Source organism: Oryctolagus cuniculus, chromosome 2, assembly GCF_051225735.1.
Source record: "Oryctolagus cuniculus isolate XC-2025 breed Fujian yellow rabbit chromosome 2, ASM5122573v1, whole genome shotgun sequence".
NCBI classification, from domain to species: Eukaryota; Metazoa; Chordata; class Mammalia; order Lagomorpha; family Leporidae; genus Oryctolagus; species Oryctolagus cuniculus.
Window position 1 is genome coordinate 188303872 of NC_142868.1, and position 17247 is coordinate 188321118.

General features: G+C 41.8%; 1 pseudogene; it reads right to left on the reverse strand.

Annotated features, from left to right (window-relative positions):
* Window positions 1–1282: 1282 nt before the first annotated feature.
* The window catches only part of LOC100357980 (methylosome protein WDR77 pseudogene), a 32667-nt pseudogene continuing 16702 nt past the window's right edge, over window positions 1283–17247 (reverse strand).

A 17247-nucleotide genomic window follows, 5' to 3' on the forward strand; every position in this document is an offset into this window, starting at 1 on the left:
AGTGAGTGAGTGTGTAGACCCTCACCTTGATGCCCAAAGAAAGGAATTGTTAATGGTGACATTGACAGGATTCTCTTTTCACCAAGGAGAAGGGGTCTTGGACACTGTTGGTCTCTGCTTTCCCATCAGCATTAGTTCATTAGATTGTTTGTGGGATGTTCTCTATGTCACTTTGAGCATTTTGATGCTCAAAGGAGATCAACGATGAAGATTTGGGGTTGTGCATTGTCAAGAGTTGTGATAGATTTTACCTGGGGTGTAAGTTTAGAAATAAGTGTGCCTCTAAAGATGGATTAAAATGCTTTGGATTGAGAGATAATAACTATTCTTTTTTTTAATAATGTCTACACTCTTTATTTCATAAAGAAGCACTTTTAATTCTCTGATGCTTGATTTAAAAACCTCAGGAGTCCACATAAACAGCATTTAGACTCCCGACACCCAGAGAAGGGGGTCCAGAGGCAGGAGTGGTCAAGTCTAGGGTTGTTTTTGTGTGGGAAAAGAAGCTAGGATTTCTCTGTAACAGTGTATGTCAATTTCCCAAATGTAACTGAAATGTCTTTAAGCCTCCATCATTTCCAAATTTTCTCCATGGAATCTGTGATAGAATAACACTCATCTCTTATATACAAACCATTAGGGAGTGAGAGGGGTGGGGTAGTGTTGGAACAGTCTTCACACATGCACCAGTCTATGTTTTCAGCCAAAAAGTTGCTTTCTGATCCAGTTTCATGGCAGTGAGTTTGTGTACAACTGTGGTGTGTGCTACCTTTTCCTCAGAGTGGCTGGGCTGGAGATTTGTAAATAGAAGCATTTCCCATGATAATGGTAAATAAAACTCAAAAGAAAAAAATAATGTTGCTGTTATCCCTAGGAGGAGGGTAAGAGTTGCTTCCAAGAATCCAGGGATGCCCACATCGCAAACCAATCCTAAACACAGCCAGTTCCCCCGAGACAGCTAGAAAGCACTAAACATCTGGAGTGGGGGAGCAGAGATTGGGGACAGTGCTTGGGAAGATGTGGGATGGAATTTTTTTTTTCCTCCCACCACCAAAAACTACAGATCTGCACACACACCTAGACACACTTATGTATCTGTTTTCCAAGGTTTTCCTCTCTGTGACCTCAGGCTCCCATAATCCAGTGTCTCTCAGGCAGAGAGACAGTTACCAATTAACCTCACAGATCTAGTGTTTGGACCTCCTGTATGAGGTTCTGGGTTGTTGCACATACCGAAGGGGCAGAGCTGGGGAGCAGATTTGCTTTCTGCCTGAAATACAGCCTACTCAGCAACACTCTCTGATCTGGAGGCTGGGAGCAGCTCTGTGGGCACAATATGGTGGATGACCTGATGGTCCCCTCCCACCATGGTAAGGGGGTAGTGATTGAGAGGGGGCCAAGTAGCATCTCTCACAAAGTCTCTGTGTTCAGCCTTCAAGGCTGGGAAGGATGCACTGTGTGGGGAGAACACCAGCCCAGTGACACACTGAGAGTGCAAAGCTGAACTGAGGGCACAGCTTGTACTCTTGGTGTCCATAAGAGATACAGTGGTATTCTCGTCACCAAAGACAGAATGCACTTTGCTGAGGATGCCAAGCCAGTGAAGTAGGAAGGCAGCCAGCTGCACTGGAGCCCATCTGTGATGCTGACTTGGACCAGAGGGGATCCCATAGTCAAATACTATTGTCATCACTACATGAAAGAGGCCCAAATCCCTTGTGGGGAGATGCAGCAACACAGGTGATCTGCCCTGCCCTGCGTGAACTCACCATGAAGTCTGTACCATCTGCAGAGTAAGGTTCCAAACCTTGATGCAGAAGTCTTGGCCACCACTGACCACCTGTGTGCCAGAGCTTAGGACACTTGAGTATAGACACAATCTCATCATGCTCATACTTCCAGAACTTGCTGTTAGTAAATGTCTCATTCTCATCCAGCTCCCACAATTCAATTATACCTAGATCAGAAGCCACTAAGATACTTCTGTCTCCCACCTGCATGGGGTCTGCCATCGTGGCCTCTTCTGGACTCAGGTGGAACAGAAGTCCTGTTGGGAGCAGCACAGGGGTCCTTGAAAAGCCAGAGTGAGCCAGCCCAGCAGTGGCCGCTTAGGCTGGGGGCCCCGAGGAATAGCGCCCCATCAGATTGGTAAGGTGCAGCGTCCTACTACCATTCTATACAGGCGGGTGCATTAGGGGGCACTGTAAAAGTCAGTTTCCTCCCTCATCTCCAGGGTTCCAACTTCCACCCAAACCCAAACTGGATGCCGGTGGGAGATTCAGCACCATAGATAATAACCATTCTTAATCCAGTGTGCTGCCCATTTATTCTTAGTAGTCTTAAATCAGGGGCTAATGTTGTAGTGCAGTGAATTAAGCTGGGATGCTAGCTTCACCTGTCGGAGTGGCAGTTGGAGACCCAGTTGCTCTGCATCCAAACTAGCTTCCTGCTGACGCAGCTGGGAAGGCAGTGAAGGGTGGCCTAAGTACTTGGACCCCTACCTCCTATGTAGGAGACCCACGTGGCATTCCTGGCTCCTGACTGCAACCTGGCCCAGCCACAGCTATTGGGACCATTTGGGGAGTGAACCAGTAATTGGAAGATCTCCATTTTTCTTTCTGTCTTCCTCTCTGTGTGGTTATTTCAAATAAATAAATAAATCTTTAAAAATACTTAAATCAATATCCAACTGTTATGCTAAACCTACTTCAGTACCTGCTAATTCCATTCTTGTTCTGACTTTATGTTGTGCTTTTATCTTGGGATCATAGTTTAGCAACAATTTCTTTGTATTTCAGTTTCTGGGGAGAGATATCAGCATCTTCTCAGGAGGAAAAAAAGTTCAAGACCTCTTGTTTAGCAAGTCCTCATTCTTAATGGTGATTGCCTGGACACAATATAGTGAGGAGTAAAGTTGAAGCAATAGCTACTCTATAGTTCATGTCCCTTCTCTTGTTTTACTATTGGAACCCCAACACTCTTGCCTATCCCTGTCTTGGTTAGGGGTTCACGGAATGCCAGTTAAGGCCAATGAGAGGACTCATTCTGCATCTCTCTTATTCTGGGAGGGAGTTCACCCTCTCCTATTCTTTCCCCTAAGACCTCTGGCAGGTCAAATGCCTCAAACCTTATTAAGAAAAAATTTCTGTAGGAAATGTGATGGACTTTCCCTGTGTCCTTTAGAGGCTTCCTGGAGCTCCATGATACTGGGAAGCAAGGCAGCCAGGAGAAACGCAGGGTCCGAGGACTTACAATGGAGATTTGGCACCAGGGAGGATCCGCTTTTCTCTTTTGCCTTCACAATTCAAAACAGCTTAGGAAAGTGGGACTACTTGATTTTCAGAATATTTTTTATGATTCTTTTTGACTCCTAGCTATAAATTTGCTCCTTGAAACCCAGCAAGTTCAGATATAGTACATTTTTCTTCTACCTTTTAGCTCACTCATGAAATAAGACTATCATCAGAAACTATCAATCCAGTGGCAGGGTTGAGGATGGTGGTGAGTAGGTAGTCAGTAAAGCAGCTCCAAGAAGAAACTGAAAGAAATTAAGTAACTTGCCCAACATCACAAAATAAGCAGAGAAGCAGAAATAAGTCCTGTCCAATCCCCAAACCTGTGCTCTGAAACACTCTGCAAAACCACCAAGTGCAGCAGAGCATTTGTGGATTTCGTCCAAGACAGCAGGATAGCAACAGGATGGTTGGACTCACACGAGGCACAATTCGTGTGTAAAAAGGGTTGAAACTGCATTCCTGAGATAAAGTCATGGGGCATTCATAGCAGAAAACCCAGCGAGAGTGGCAGAGACAGCCCAGGTCTGTGCTGAAAGAGTGAGAAGGAAATCGCCAGCCCCAGCGACCAGGTGGTGGTGGGGAATTCACAGATTCGAGGAGCTGCAGATAGCAGCAGGAGGGATTGCTCTGCAAACTGCTTCTGAAGTTACACAAGCACAAGGAATACATGAACAGATAGGGAAGTGGTGCCCCTCTCTCTCCCTCCCTCCCTCCCCTCCCCCTCCCTCCTCTCTTCCTCTCCCTCCACCCTGCAGGGACCAGCAGCTTCCTGAAGAAGCCATTCTGCTGGTTTGAATTTTGTTGTTGTTGTTGTTTTTTCTTTTTTTTCCTCTAATTTTGGACCAAGCAGATGGCAGCTACCCCTGCCTCCTGTGCCTGCAACCAGCAATAGCGAGGGTCACTTTACCCTCTACCCAGTGAGGAACACAATAATTCAGAATACCTTCCCCCTCCATGCAAGCCATATGGCAAGGGGAAGCCGTGCCTATAGAAAGCTCCTGTCAGCCCACCACCATTCAGAAGCAAGCCCAGTAAGCGGGGGCTCTGTGCACATGCCCAAGACCCACAGACCTTTGGCAGCTCACAATGGAGGGAACCATGCTCACAGGAAAATGGCCACAGAACAAAGGTATAGTTCATTAATCAGTCCCAAATAGTGTTGAAAACACCAGAGTTAAGACCAGTGCCTCCTGCAGCATGAGGAGAAAGACTAGTCACAACAATAGAGGTGAACACCCTCCTCTACAGACATCCATAGGAGAGCTATAAAGCGCCACAGGGGCCTAACTTTGGATACTTACTCTATACTGGAATACTGAAAAAAATAACCGGCCAAACCCACCACATGCCTCCTGGTACTCACTGAAAGTATACTCATCCCACTAAGCCACACAAATGCTGAAAATCAAAGAAAAAAATAAGAATAAGGAAGACACCATGAGCTCCCCCAAAGGAACTTTGCAACACTTCAATAGTAGAAAGTGAAGATGAAAAGATTGAATATATGCTAGAAATGGAATTCAGAAAGTTAATAATCAGACTACTTTGAAGCAACCAAAAGCAAATTCAAAAAAATAAATGAAAAATTTTCCCACAAAATTGAAATTGAGATATTAAAGATAAATAGAATGAAATACTAGAAATGAAGAACTCTATAGATGAAATAAAAATGCAGTAAATAGAATGAAATACTAGAAATGAAGAACTCTATAGATGAAATAAAAATGCAGTGGAAAGTTTTAGCAACAGAGTATATGAGACAAGAAAGAATATCAGAACTAGAAGACAAATTTCTGGAAATTTTACAGTCAGAACAAAAAAAAAGAGAAGAAGTTAGAATACAAAAAAATGCTGTTGGAGATCTACAAGATACTATCAAACGACCTAATATATGGTGCTGGGAGTTCCTGAAGCTGTGGAAAGACAGAAAGGATTAGAAGGCCTTCTTAATGAAATAATGATAGAAAACTTCCCCAATTTGGAGAAAGAAAGGGACAACCAAGTACAAGAAGCAAATAGAACTCCCAGTAGACATGACCAGAAATATTTTCACAATACATTGTAGTCATACTTTCCACAGTAAAACATAAAAAAAAATTCTAAAATGTGCATGAGAGAAATGCCAGACCACATTCAGAGATTCTTTAATTAGACTCACAGCTGATGTTTCATCAGAAACCCTACAGGATAGGAGAGAATGGCAAGATATATCCGAACTTTAGAGACAAGAACTGTCAACCCAGAATACTATACCTTGCAAAGCTCTCATGTATGAATGGAGGTGAAATAAAGATCTTCCATAACAAACAGAAATTGAAAGAATTTGTAACCATCCACCCATCCCTACAAAAGATGCTCAAGGATGTGCTACATACAGAAACACAGAAACATGGTCATCACTATGAAAGAATGTGAAGGCAGAAGATTTCCCAGTAGAAGTACAAAAGAAATCCAAAGTAAACAATAGGAATATTTATGGGAAAATGGCAGGACCAAGTCATTAATTATCAATAGTCACCTTGAATATAAATGGCCTCAACTCTCCAGTTAAAAAATACAGACTAGCTGAATGGATTAAAAAGCAAGACCCACCTGTTTGCTGCCTACAAGAAACACATCTCACCAACACAGATATACACAGTCTGAAAGTGAAGGGTGGAAAAAGATAACCCATGCAAATACAGACCCAAAAAGAGCTGGTGTAGCCATCCAAATATCAGACAAAATAGACTTTAACACAAAAATTATTAAGAGACAAAGAAGGCACTGTATAATGATTAACAGATCAATTCAACAGGAAGAGGTGACTATTGTAAATGTATATGCACCTAATTACCGGGTACCAGGCTATTTAAAAGAAATGTTAATGGATTTAAAAGGAGACATAGACTTAAATACATAGTAATTGGGGACTTCAGTACCCTACTTTCAGCAATGGACAGATCAACCAGACAGAAAATCAGCAAGCAAGCAGCAGAGTTAATTGACACTATAGACCAAATGGACCTAACAGATATCTACAGAGCTTTCTACCCTACAGTCAAAGAATTCACATTTTTCTCACCGCATGGAACTTTCTCTAGAATTGACCACATTCTAGGCCATAAAGCAAGTCTCAGCAAATTCAAAAAAAAAAAAATCAAAATCATACCATGCATATTCTCTGATGACAATGGAATGAAGTTGGTAATCAACAACTCAGGAATCCCTAGAACAGATGCAAACACATGGAGACTGAACAACATGCTCCTTAATGAAAAGTGGATCATCAAAGAAATCAAAAGAGAAATCAAAAAATTTATGGAAACAAATGAAGATGACAATACAACATAGCAAAACTTATGGGATACAGCAAAAGCAGTGTTAAGAAGAAAGTTTATAGCAATTAGAGCCTACATCAAGAAACTGGAAAGACTACAAATAGATGAGCTCTCAATGCATCTCAAGGACCTAGAAAAACAACAGCAAACCCAACACCAAACTTGTAGGAGAAAAGAAATAATTAAAATTAGAGGAGAAATCCACAAAATTGAAACCAATGAAGAGCTGATTTTTCAAAAACAAAAATAAAAAGAATTCACACACATTAGCCCAAATAACCAAAAAAAGGAGAGAGAAGATCCAAATTTATAGAACCAGAGATGTAAAAAGAAATGTAACAGACACCACAGAAATGAAAAAAAAAGAATCATCAGAAATTACTACAAAAAGCTGTATTTGTACAAAATGGGAAACCTAGATTCCTGGTCAGATGTGACCTACCTAAATTGAGTCATGAAGACATAGAAAACATAAATAGATCAATAACCAAGACAGATCTTGAACCAGTAATGAATACCCTCCCAACAAAGAGAAGTCCAAGACTGGATAACTTCACCACTGAATTCTACCAAACATATAAAGAAGAACTAACATGAATCTTCTCAAGCTATTCAAAACTATCAAAACTATTGAAATGGAAGGAATCCTCCCAAATTCTTTCTAGGAAGCCAACATCGCCATAATTCCTAAGCCTGAAAAAGGTGTGACGGAGAAAGAGAACTGCAAACCAATCTCTCTGATGAACATAGATGTAAAATCCTCAACAAAATATTAGCCAATTGAATCCAACAACACATCAAAGAGATCATCCACCCAGACCAAATGAGATTTATTCCTGGTATGCAGGGATGGTTCAACATTCATAAATCAATCAATGTGATACATCACATTAACAAAAATTGAAGATTAGAAACCATATGATTATCTCAATTTCTCAAATAGAGAAAGTGTTTGACAAAATACAACACCCTTTTCATAGTGAAAACTTTAAGCAAATAGGGAATAAAGGAACATTTCTCAACATAATCAAGGCAATTTATGACAAACCCACGGCCAACATACTATTGAACAGGGAAAAGTTTGAAGCATTTCCACTGAGATCTGGAACTAGACAGGGATGCCCACTCTCACCATTGGTTTTTTATATAGTCCTGGAAGTTCTAACCCAAGCTATTAGACAAGACAAAGAAATCAAGGGGGTACAATTTGGGAAGGAGTAAGTCAAATTATTCTTATTTGCAGATGACATGATTCTATATATAGGGGATTCAAAATAGTCCACTTAGAAACCATTGCAACTCAGAAGAATTTGGAAAGGTAACAGAAAACAAAATCAACACACTAAAATCAACAATCTTTGCTTATGCAGACAATGCCACAGCTGAGAAAGGGCTTCTAAATCAATCCCATTCACAATAGCTACAAAAAATCAAATACTTTGGAATAAATTTAACCAATGATGTCAAAGATCTCTACAATGAGAATTACAAAACGTTAAGGAAAGAAATAGAGGAAGATACAAAAAAAAAAATGGGAAAATCTTCCATGTTCATAGCTTGGAAGAATCAATATTACCAAAATATCCATACTACCAAAAGCAATTTGCAGATTCAATGTGGTACCAATCAAACTACCAAAGACATTCTTCTCAGATATAGAAAAGATGATATTGAAATTCATATGGAAACACAGGAGACCCCGAATAGCTAAAGCAATCTTATACAACAAAATCAAAGCCAGAGGCATCACAATACCAGATTTCAAGACATACTACGGGGCAGTTATAATCAAAACAGCCTGGTACTGGTACAAAAACAGATGGATAGACCAATTGAACAGAATAGAAACACCCAAAATCAATCCAATCATCTACAACCAATTTATCTTTGAAAAATCAGCTAAAATCAACCCCTGGAGCAAGGACAGTCTCTTCAACAGATCGTGCCAGGAAAGCTGGGTGACCACAAGCAGAAGTTTCAAGCCAGACCTTTAACTGACACCTTTCACTAAAATCCAATCAAAATTGCTTATAGACCTAAATCTATGACCTGACAATATCAAATTATTAGAGAACGTTGGGGAAATCCTACAAGACATTGGCATAGATAATAACAGTCCTTGGCAAAGACCCCAGAGGCACAGGCAATCAAAGCCAAAATCGAAAATGGGATTACATAAAACTGAAAAGCTTCTGCAGTGCAAAAGAAACCATCAGCAAAGTGAACAGACAACTGACAGAATGGGAAAAAAAATTGCAAACTATACAACTGATAAAAGTTTAATAACCCAAATATAGAAAGAGATTAAATAACAACAACAAAATAATCTAGTTAAGAAATGGGCAAAAGTCTAAACAGAAATTTTTCAAAAGAGAAAATCCAAATGCCCAACAGACATGTGAAAAAATGCTCAGGATCACCAGCCACCAGAGAAGTGGAAATCAAAACCACAATGAGGTTTCACCTCACCCCATTAGAATGGCTTTCATACACAAATCAACAAACAACAGATTCTGGCAAGGATGTGGGGGAAAAGGCACCCTATCCACTGTTGGTGGGAATGTAAACTGGTAAAGCCATTGTGGAAGACAGTGTGGAGATACCTCTGAGGTCTGAAGATAGACCTTCCATATGACCCAGCCATTCTACTCCTGGGAATCTACCCAAAAGAAATGAAGTCAGCATATCAGAAAGCTATCTGTACCTCCATGTTTATCACAGCTCAATTCACAATAGTAAAGACATGGTATCAACCCAAATGCCCATCAACTGATGACTGGATAGAAATTACGGGGTATATATATATATATATATATATATACACGCACACACACACACACACATATATATATGTATATATATACACCATGGAATACTATACAGCAGTAAAAAATGAAGTCTGGTCATTCCCAATAAAATGGATGAAATTGGAAAACATAATACTTATTGAAATAAGCCAGTCCCAAGGGGACAAATTCTAAATGTTCTCCCTGACATGTGATAACTAATAGAGCACATAAAAGACAACGTGTAGAAACAAAATTGACACTCTGAGAAGCAATGAACAGCCCTTCTCTTGTCTGTTGAGGAACAGCTTCTTATTCTGTATTTCTGTTTATCTTTTCCTTTATAATATTTTCCTTATCTTTTTCTTTTCATGTGATTCATCAAATGCTATACTTAACATAGAGTTGCATGCATGGTAAACAACAGTTGATCATATATGTATAAAGTTAATTTAAAATAGATCTTAGTAAAGAATAAGAGCGAGAATAAGAAAGGGAAGAGGAAGAGGGTGGGAGTGAGAGTGGGAGGTAAGGCACAGTGGGAAGAATTACCAAGATTCTAAAGTTGTAATTGTGAAACCTATGAAGTTTGCAACTGCAAAGCAGTACAGTCCTGCATACATTTGTACATACTTCTAAGGGTACAATCTAACAACTAGTCATAAGACCCCCAAATCCCTTAAACTGGATGATAAAAATAGCAGCTTAAGTGTTACAAAGATCAGATGGATAGGAAGAAGTGGTAAAATGAGCAACTAGATACAATCAAGAGTTAGAGTGATCATATTAATAGGACTAAGTGTTTGGAAACAAGAATAGACAGAATTAAAAAGTAATGAAGGTTACAACACGGGAAGCAGTCCATACAGCAGACTCATGGAATGACAATCACTTTAGTTAACACTCCAACCTCAGAATTAGCTTTTAAGGCATTTCATTCTGGCTGGAAAGCCCAGGGCAAGCATTTCAGGCATGGAAAGCCAACATGCTCTGGGAAGAAAATGTCCTATATAAAGGACCCCTGTGGCTGAGACCCCAGTGGAAAGAAGTGGCCACCAAAGAAAGAGGAACTTTTCTCTGAAGGGAGGAGAGAATTTCCACTTTTCTTATAGCCTTGTCGAGCTACTGCATCCAAAAGACTTCCATAGCTGAGGCAGCTCATGTCAAGAGCCCTGGGTGATCACTGATGTTATATATAAGAGTGTTATTTGTTAAATAAACAACAAGAGTCACTGTGCACTAACTTCCCATGCAGGACCTCTCTCCACAAAGAGTTGTATCATGAGACTTAATAGTAAAACTTGTTCTCAAGAATCACTTTCTTTGGCCGGTGCCACGGCTCTCTTGGCTAATCATCCACCTGCGGCGCCAGCACCCCGGGTTCTAGTCCCAGCCGGGGCACTGGTTCTGTCTCGGTTGCTCCTCTTCCAGTCCAGTTCTCTGCTGTGGCCTGGGAGTGCAGTGGAGGATGGCCCAAGTGCTTGGGCCCTGCACTGGCATGGGAGACCAGGAGGAAGCATCTGGCTCCTGGCTTTGGATCGACACAGCACGCCCACCGCAACGCGCCGTCCGTAGCGGCCATTTGGGGGGTGAACCAACGGAAAAAGGAAGACCTTTCTCTCTGTCTCTCTCTCTCTCTCTCTCTCTCTCTCACTGTCCACTCTGCCTGTCAAAAAAAAAAAAAGAATCACTTTCTTTTAGTGTATTAAAAGAAGGTTATTATTATGTATCATAAGTTATATTGATGTCTGAGAGGTCACAAAAGATGTATCATCCTTGGGTTCTTCTTTGAAGACAGTTAAGTTCCAATGAGGAAACAAGGGGGAAGAAGGAAGGAAAAAGAAGGGGAAATCAAAGTGGAAACACCTTTGAGAAGCTATAACAAAGAATAGCCCTTGTTTAGGCTGTTGAGGAACAGTTCTTTTTTTTTTTTATTCCATTCTTTCTTTCTTTTTTCTTTTTCAGACCAAACAGGAGAGGGAGTGGAAGGGGAGGAGTGGGTGGGAGGATGGGGGCAGTGGGAAGAATTACTCTGTTCCTAATGTTGTATTTACGAAATACATACAAATAAATAAATGAAAAGAAGAGCATTTGTGAAGATGAAGCATGTATGAAGGGCTGCCCTGAGTGATGACATCATACACTGTTTGCACATCAGGACCACAGCTGGATTCCAAGAGCAACCTCCGGGCTGCTACCAGACTCAGAAGGCAGAGACACTTTCGGTTTCTGTGAAGCATGGCACTAACTGAGCCACCTGGCATGGGTTTTATAATCACTTCAACATTGAAATATGTCATTAAAAATCTTGAAAGTGGGAAACGCAAAGCCTTTGTTCCCATAATTGCATTTAAAATAATAATATGCACAAATGTGCACAGTTTTACAAACAGATGTTTACTTACAATGTAAAAACTGATGGAATGAGACAGAAATTTGAATAAATGCACATGCATACACACAGTGGGGTTCTGAGCAGGTACTAAGCCCATAAGGAGGGAGATTGGGTGTAGAGAGGAGAAAGGTTTCTTTCTTCTAATATTACTAAGGGCAAAGGCAGGCTGGAGAGCAATTCTTTTATTTTAAAAGGTATAGTCACAGTTTTTAAAAAATATTTGGTTGAACAAAATGTTAACAATGTTCAAAGTGGTGGGATTCAGGTTTTTTTCTTCTCTATTAATGCTTCTCTATTCCCTTTAATCTTTGTGTATGAATGCATATTATGTTTTTACTTAGAAATAAATATCTTGTAAGTGCCATTTATTAAAAAAAGGCCACGCTCTGCCCCCAGCACTCAGCTCAGAGGTCAAGCCGCTTTGTCAGCATCCTACAGGAGCTACGACTACACAGCTGTTTAGGCCTCTCTTGAGGACTCCAGCACTAGCCCCGCAAAGCCCAGCAAAGCCCCCTGAGCTAGGAAACACTCTGAAAACCATCCTGCCAGGATACAAACAGTTCCTCTTCTCCAAGGCCAAATGCGTGATCTGATCTCATGCTTCAGACCCATTTTCCTTGTAGGAAGTTCCTACCCCACTCACTATACTGCCTCCTGGGGGTGAATCTAGTGGCTGGAGGCCCCTCATGCTGTGGGGTGTGGTGACTGTCAGCATTGGCCTGTCCAGGGACTTCCTCAGGACCTCATGCAGGATATCCTGGGCAGGCTCCAACATGCTTGTGCTTGCTGGAATTTGCACTGATAGCACCCAGGGCTCTGCTTTGCTCCATTTTCATGAATAAATCGCAGATAATCCTTTTGGAAGGAGGTAGGATTTAAGTCCCATGTTAATGACTACCTACCCAGAATGAGCTATTGGCCATACCTACCTCTCCATGTGCTGTCTTGTTCAGGATGTTAAGATACTGGTTAGAAAGGCTGTGTGTTGAAGTTAGCCATCTGTAGACTCAAAACTTTTGAAGGGGAGCTGAATTTCAGCGTTTGGAAATGCTGTCATTCCATTCTGAGACAAGCACCAGTCCTCTAGTTGATTTTCTCCTGCCTGCTGCCATAGCTGATTGGTACCTGACCCTAGAAGTGCAGCTGAAGTGGAGGGCAGGCTTGCAGCCCATCAGGAGCTGAGAAGGGTTACCACACAGCCTGGAGAAAGGTGGCTTCACAAACGCTGTGGTTGAGAAGGACAAAGTCCCAGACGGATAAATCCCAAGTGCTTCTGCTCCTCTGAGCTTGTGACCTGAACTGGGAAAAGCACCTCTGTGACCATTAAGGGAGCTACGTGAGGGTTTCTGCTGTGCATGTGTTTCCTCGGTTTCCCTGCCTTCCTTTCTTCCTCTTTGAAATGAAAAATAAAGCCACCTGTCAAAGCTGGTGATATGTTCAGACCTGTAACCCACACAGATTCAGGAAGACTTCAAAGTGGAAACTCCTAGGATCTGATTACATTTCATCGCAGATGGTGAATTTATGCCCTGAGCTCCCACCTCTGCTCTGACTTCTGTCCTTTATGCTGGTGAATAGAATATACAGAGAGGCTATTTGCAGACTAATGAGTTAAATGCCATTTATTTTCTCAAACTTTAGAGACTCTCTGGATTTCAGCAGAGATGAGCTTTAACTTAGCTTTTTGACAGATTCTGGGCCCTGAAAAACCTTTGCTAATTGTAAGATAAAATGTTCCCTACCAGGGTGTCTGTCAACTTCACAGCACTTCAACTTGTAAAAATGCAGTGCAAAATCCATAGGATGGTTATGAGCAATAACTGACCTTTTATACACAAAGCAGTATGGATACTGCCTGAGACCTCTTCGATATTGTGTATCTGTGAACTACTGTTTTCATGAGGCTGGGAAAAGGCAGCTGAATCATCGTGCTGAATATTCATCAGTGATTATCCATACCTATTGTCTTACATAAATTCCATTGGCAGCCATTCAGGGTCCACCATCATCTGACTCCAACTTAGCCAAAAGAGAAAGCCATTTGTTCTGTGGTTCTTGTTCATGATCATTTTACTCTGGAAAGACTGGCATGCGACCTCATAGATGATCTACCCAACTTTTGCTTTCTCTGTTTTCTCTGAGCTTCTATAATACATGAGTTTTGGTCCATGGGATTTGGTCTTGGGATTACATGGACTATAAATGTGGTGTCCTCTGACTTATCCTGTGAGACTTTTATTACTTCTCTGAGAGACGTCGACATGCCTTCTCTGCTGTGTGCATCTGTCAAAATCTGACTTGAGTTTACAATCTCAGACTAGAAATCTCTACTAAGAAAAGATTAGCAATGTCTTGGAAGAGATGTTGGGTTCATTCTGGGACATCAACTGTAGTTTTTGGATGGTGCCTTTCAGCTGAGTAGAACAAGGTAGGGGAGAGTTTCCTCATACCGGCCAAGGAAGGCACATTTTCTCATGTGAATAGTCATTCATTTTTTCAGAATGGGCACAGATGACCCAGCAGGAAAGCATATTTTTCAGGGTCTGGGGATGTTGCTACATTAATATTTCCCTCTTGCAGGCTGTAAAAATTAGGCAGACTCTCAAGGCACAAGACTTCTGGATGGAAGGCTCAAGACTCCTTGCCTCTTGTTCATGACCTGCTCCCGCCTGGTCCTTCATTGAGTAGAGAAGTGGCTTAAAGGGGGTCTGGTTTGATATTGAGTGGCTCCTCAAGTTCAGTTGTTTACCAGTCAACAAATGTCCCTGGAGAGAGCATTTCTATGTCATGCATTTCCACTAAGGAGCTGCAGCATTGCCACTCCATCATTGCCACCCTCATCAGCGTCCAAACCAACGGTTCTTGGACTTGGACCTGAGTCTCCAAAACTGTGAAGTCAATGGACTTTTTCATTTTGTAGTGTTGGTTCCCTCATATATTTTTTGTGGTAATGAAAATCTGACTAAACACACTCCTCTTGACAAGGACAGACCATTCAACCTCCCTGACTACTGATGCTGCTCTTGATCTTGGGGGAACAAAAAATAATTGCTGCCCTCTGGGAGCTCACAGGCTCGTGGTGTGGACAGAGGTAGGAAGAGAGGACTACTGCAGGGCAGAGGCTGTTGCAGTGGGCCTAAGGATGAGCTGTGTGGCTGTGTCCCCTGCAGTGGTTCCTGTTTAACAGAACAAGGACATAGTTAGCCCCACATCTGAAGTGTTCCTGGGAACCATTACAGTTATCAAAAGCAGAAGATCTTCCTTCTTCTTTGGAAACTGATGCTGATAGTAACCATGGACTTCCCTCGGAGCTCCCAAGAGGTCCTAGGACTCTACATGGAAGCTGAGACTGGTTCTTAATTTCTCAGATCCTTTCTTCTGAGCATATGGTCTTATCTCCCAGCGATTCAGCAGCTCCAATTATACAATTATTTTATTTTTGAAGTCTTTTATTTATCTTTATAAGAAGTAGAGGAAGGGGAGAAGCAGAGAGGGGAAGGGGGGTGGAGAGAGAGAATCTCCAACCAACTAGTTCTCCCACAAATGCTCACAATGGTTGGGAATGAGCCAGGCTGAAACTGGGAGCCAGGAACTCAATCCAGGTCTCCCATATGGGTGGTAGAGATTCAATTAGTTGACCCATCTTGACTGCCTCCCGGAGTCTTTGTTAGCAGGAGGATCAAAGATGATAAACACTTTGGAACATACATTCCATATTATATATTTTGGTGCCTTTTGCTAAGCTTACAATAGTTGATCACACTGCTTCTGATTTCTAATAAATTTATACCCTTTAAGATTTATCAACAGGCACTACTTGACTGTATTGCTTCTTCAAAAAAAAATTTTTTTTTGACAGGCAGAGTGAACAGTGAGAGAGAGAGACAGAGAGAAAGGTCTTCCTTTTGCCGTTGGTTCACCCTCCCATGGCTGCCGCGGCCGGCGCTCTGCGGCCGGTGCACCACGCTGATCCAATGGCAGGAGCCAGGTACTTATCCTGGTCTCCCATGGGGTGCAGGGCCCAAGTACTTGGGCCATCCTCCACTGCACTCCCTGGCCACAGCAGAGAGCTGGCCTGGAAGAGGGGCAACCGGGACAGAATCCGGCACCCCGACCGGGACTAGAACCCTGTGTTGGGGCGCTGCAAGGCGGGGGATTAGCCTAGTGAGCCGCGGCACTGGCCAAAATTTTTTTTTTTTTTAAATCTTCACATGCTTATATGTTCCTGTTTATTGGATACTGACCTCAAGCCAGACTGAAGGTGACTTGTACACACTGTTCTAACTCTTTTTTTTTTTTTTATTTGACAGGTAGAGTTATAGACAGTGAGAGAGAGACAGAGAGAAATGTCTTCCTTCCGTTGGTTCACTCCCCAAATGGCCAACAGGGCTGGCACTGCACTGACCCAAAGCGAGGAGCCAGGTGCTTCTTTCTGGTCTCCCATGCGGGTACAGGGGTCCAAGCACTTGGGCCATCCTCCACTGCCCTCCCGGGCTACAGCAGAGAGCTGGACTGGAAGAGGAGCAACTGGGACTAGAACCCAGAGCCCAGATGGGAAGCCGGCGCTTCAGGTAGAGGATTAACCAAGTGAACCACGGCGCTGGCCCTACGCTATTTTAACTTTTGTGATAACTTTGCAAAATGGATGATATCAGAGATCAGAAAACTGATGGCTGTGGCAAGACTTCTCGTTAGATGAAGGAAGAAAAGTATATGCACCCAATAACTCTCCATACCTGTTGTCTAGTGTCAACTCCCGACCAGGGAACAGTGGATTGGAAAGGAGGACAAGTCCTTGTGTGGCCAAAGAGCCCCCTGCTTTGCAGAATTGTCTTTTTTCCTTTGGCAGTGCTGTGTTTTAGGCAAAACTTACATCAAATAAGGAAATGACATAAAGAGGGTAATTTGAACGGTTTTAATTAATTACATGACAAGAGCACTCAATATGTACTTGGCACAGCTGTGTTTTTAAATAATCCAAGCCAGATTAAAAGTTCCCATGTCTGAAAACCTTATTTAACAATGTGTTACTTATAGCACCTCAGACACAAGTGGGGCTCTGAGTTTCTGTCGAGGAAACTATAGAAATGTTCAGCACATTGGTTTTCATAAGATTTGTCTCCTCTAAATCTTATAAAAAGAAGTTCCAGTAGCTCATGTGTCCCTCAAAGAAGTGAATGCTAATCAACTCACACAGTTGAGTTCATTTAGTGTTTAAAATAGCTCCATGCTATTTCACTTTAAGAACCTTAAGAGATTTCCTGAAGAGAGCATTACCACCAAGTTAGTACTGACTTGTGGAGGCAATACAACAAATAAAGTCATTAAAAATAATTTGAACAAAAGGAGTAACTTGATATTATGCCATCTACATTTGGTTAAAATGACATTTTAAAGTTCTCTTTCATCTTACTAAACAGATCTCTAAAAGAAAAAAATGTGATTAATAA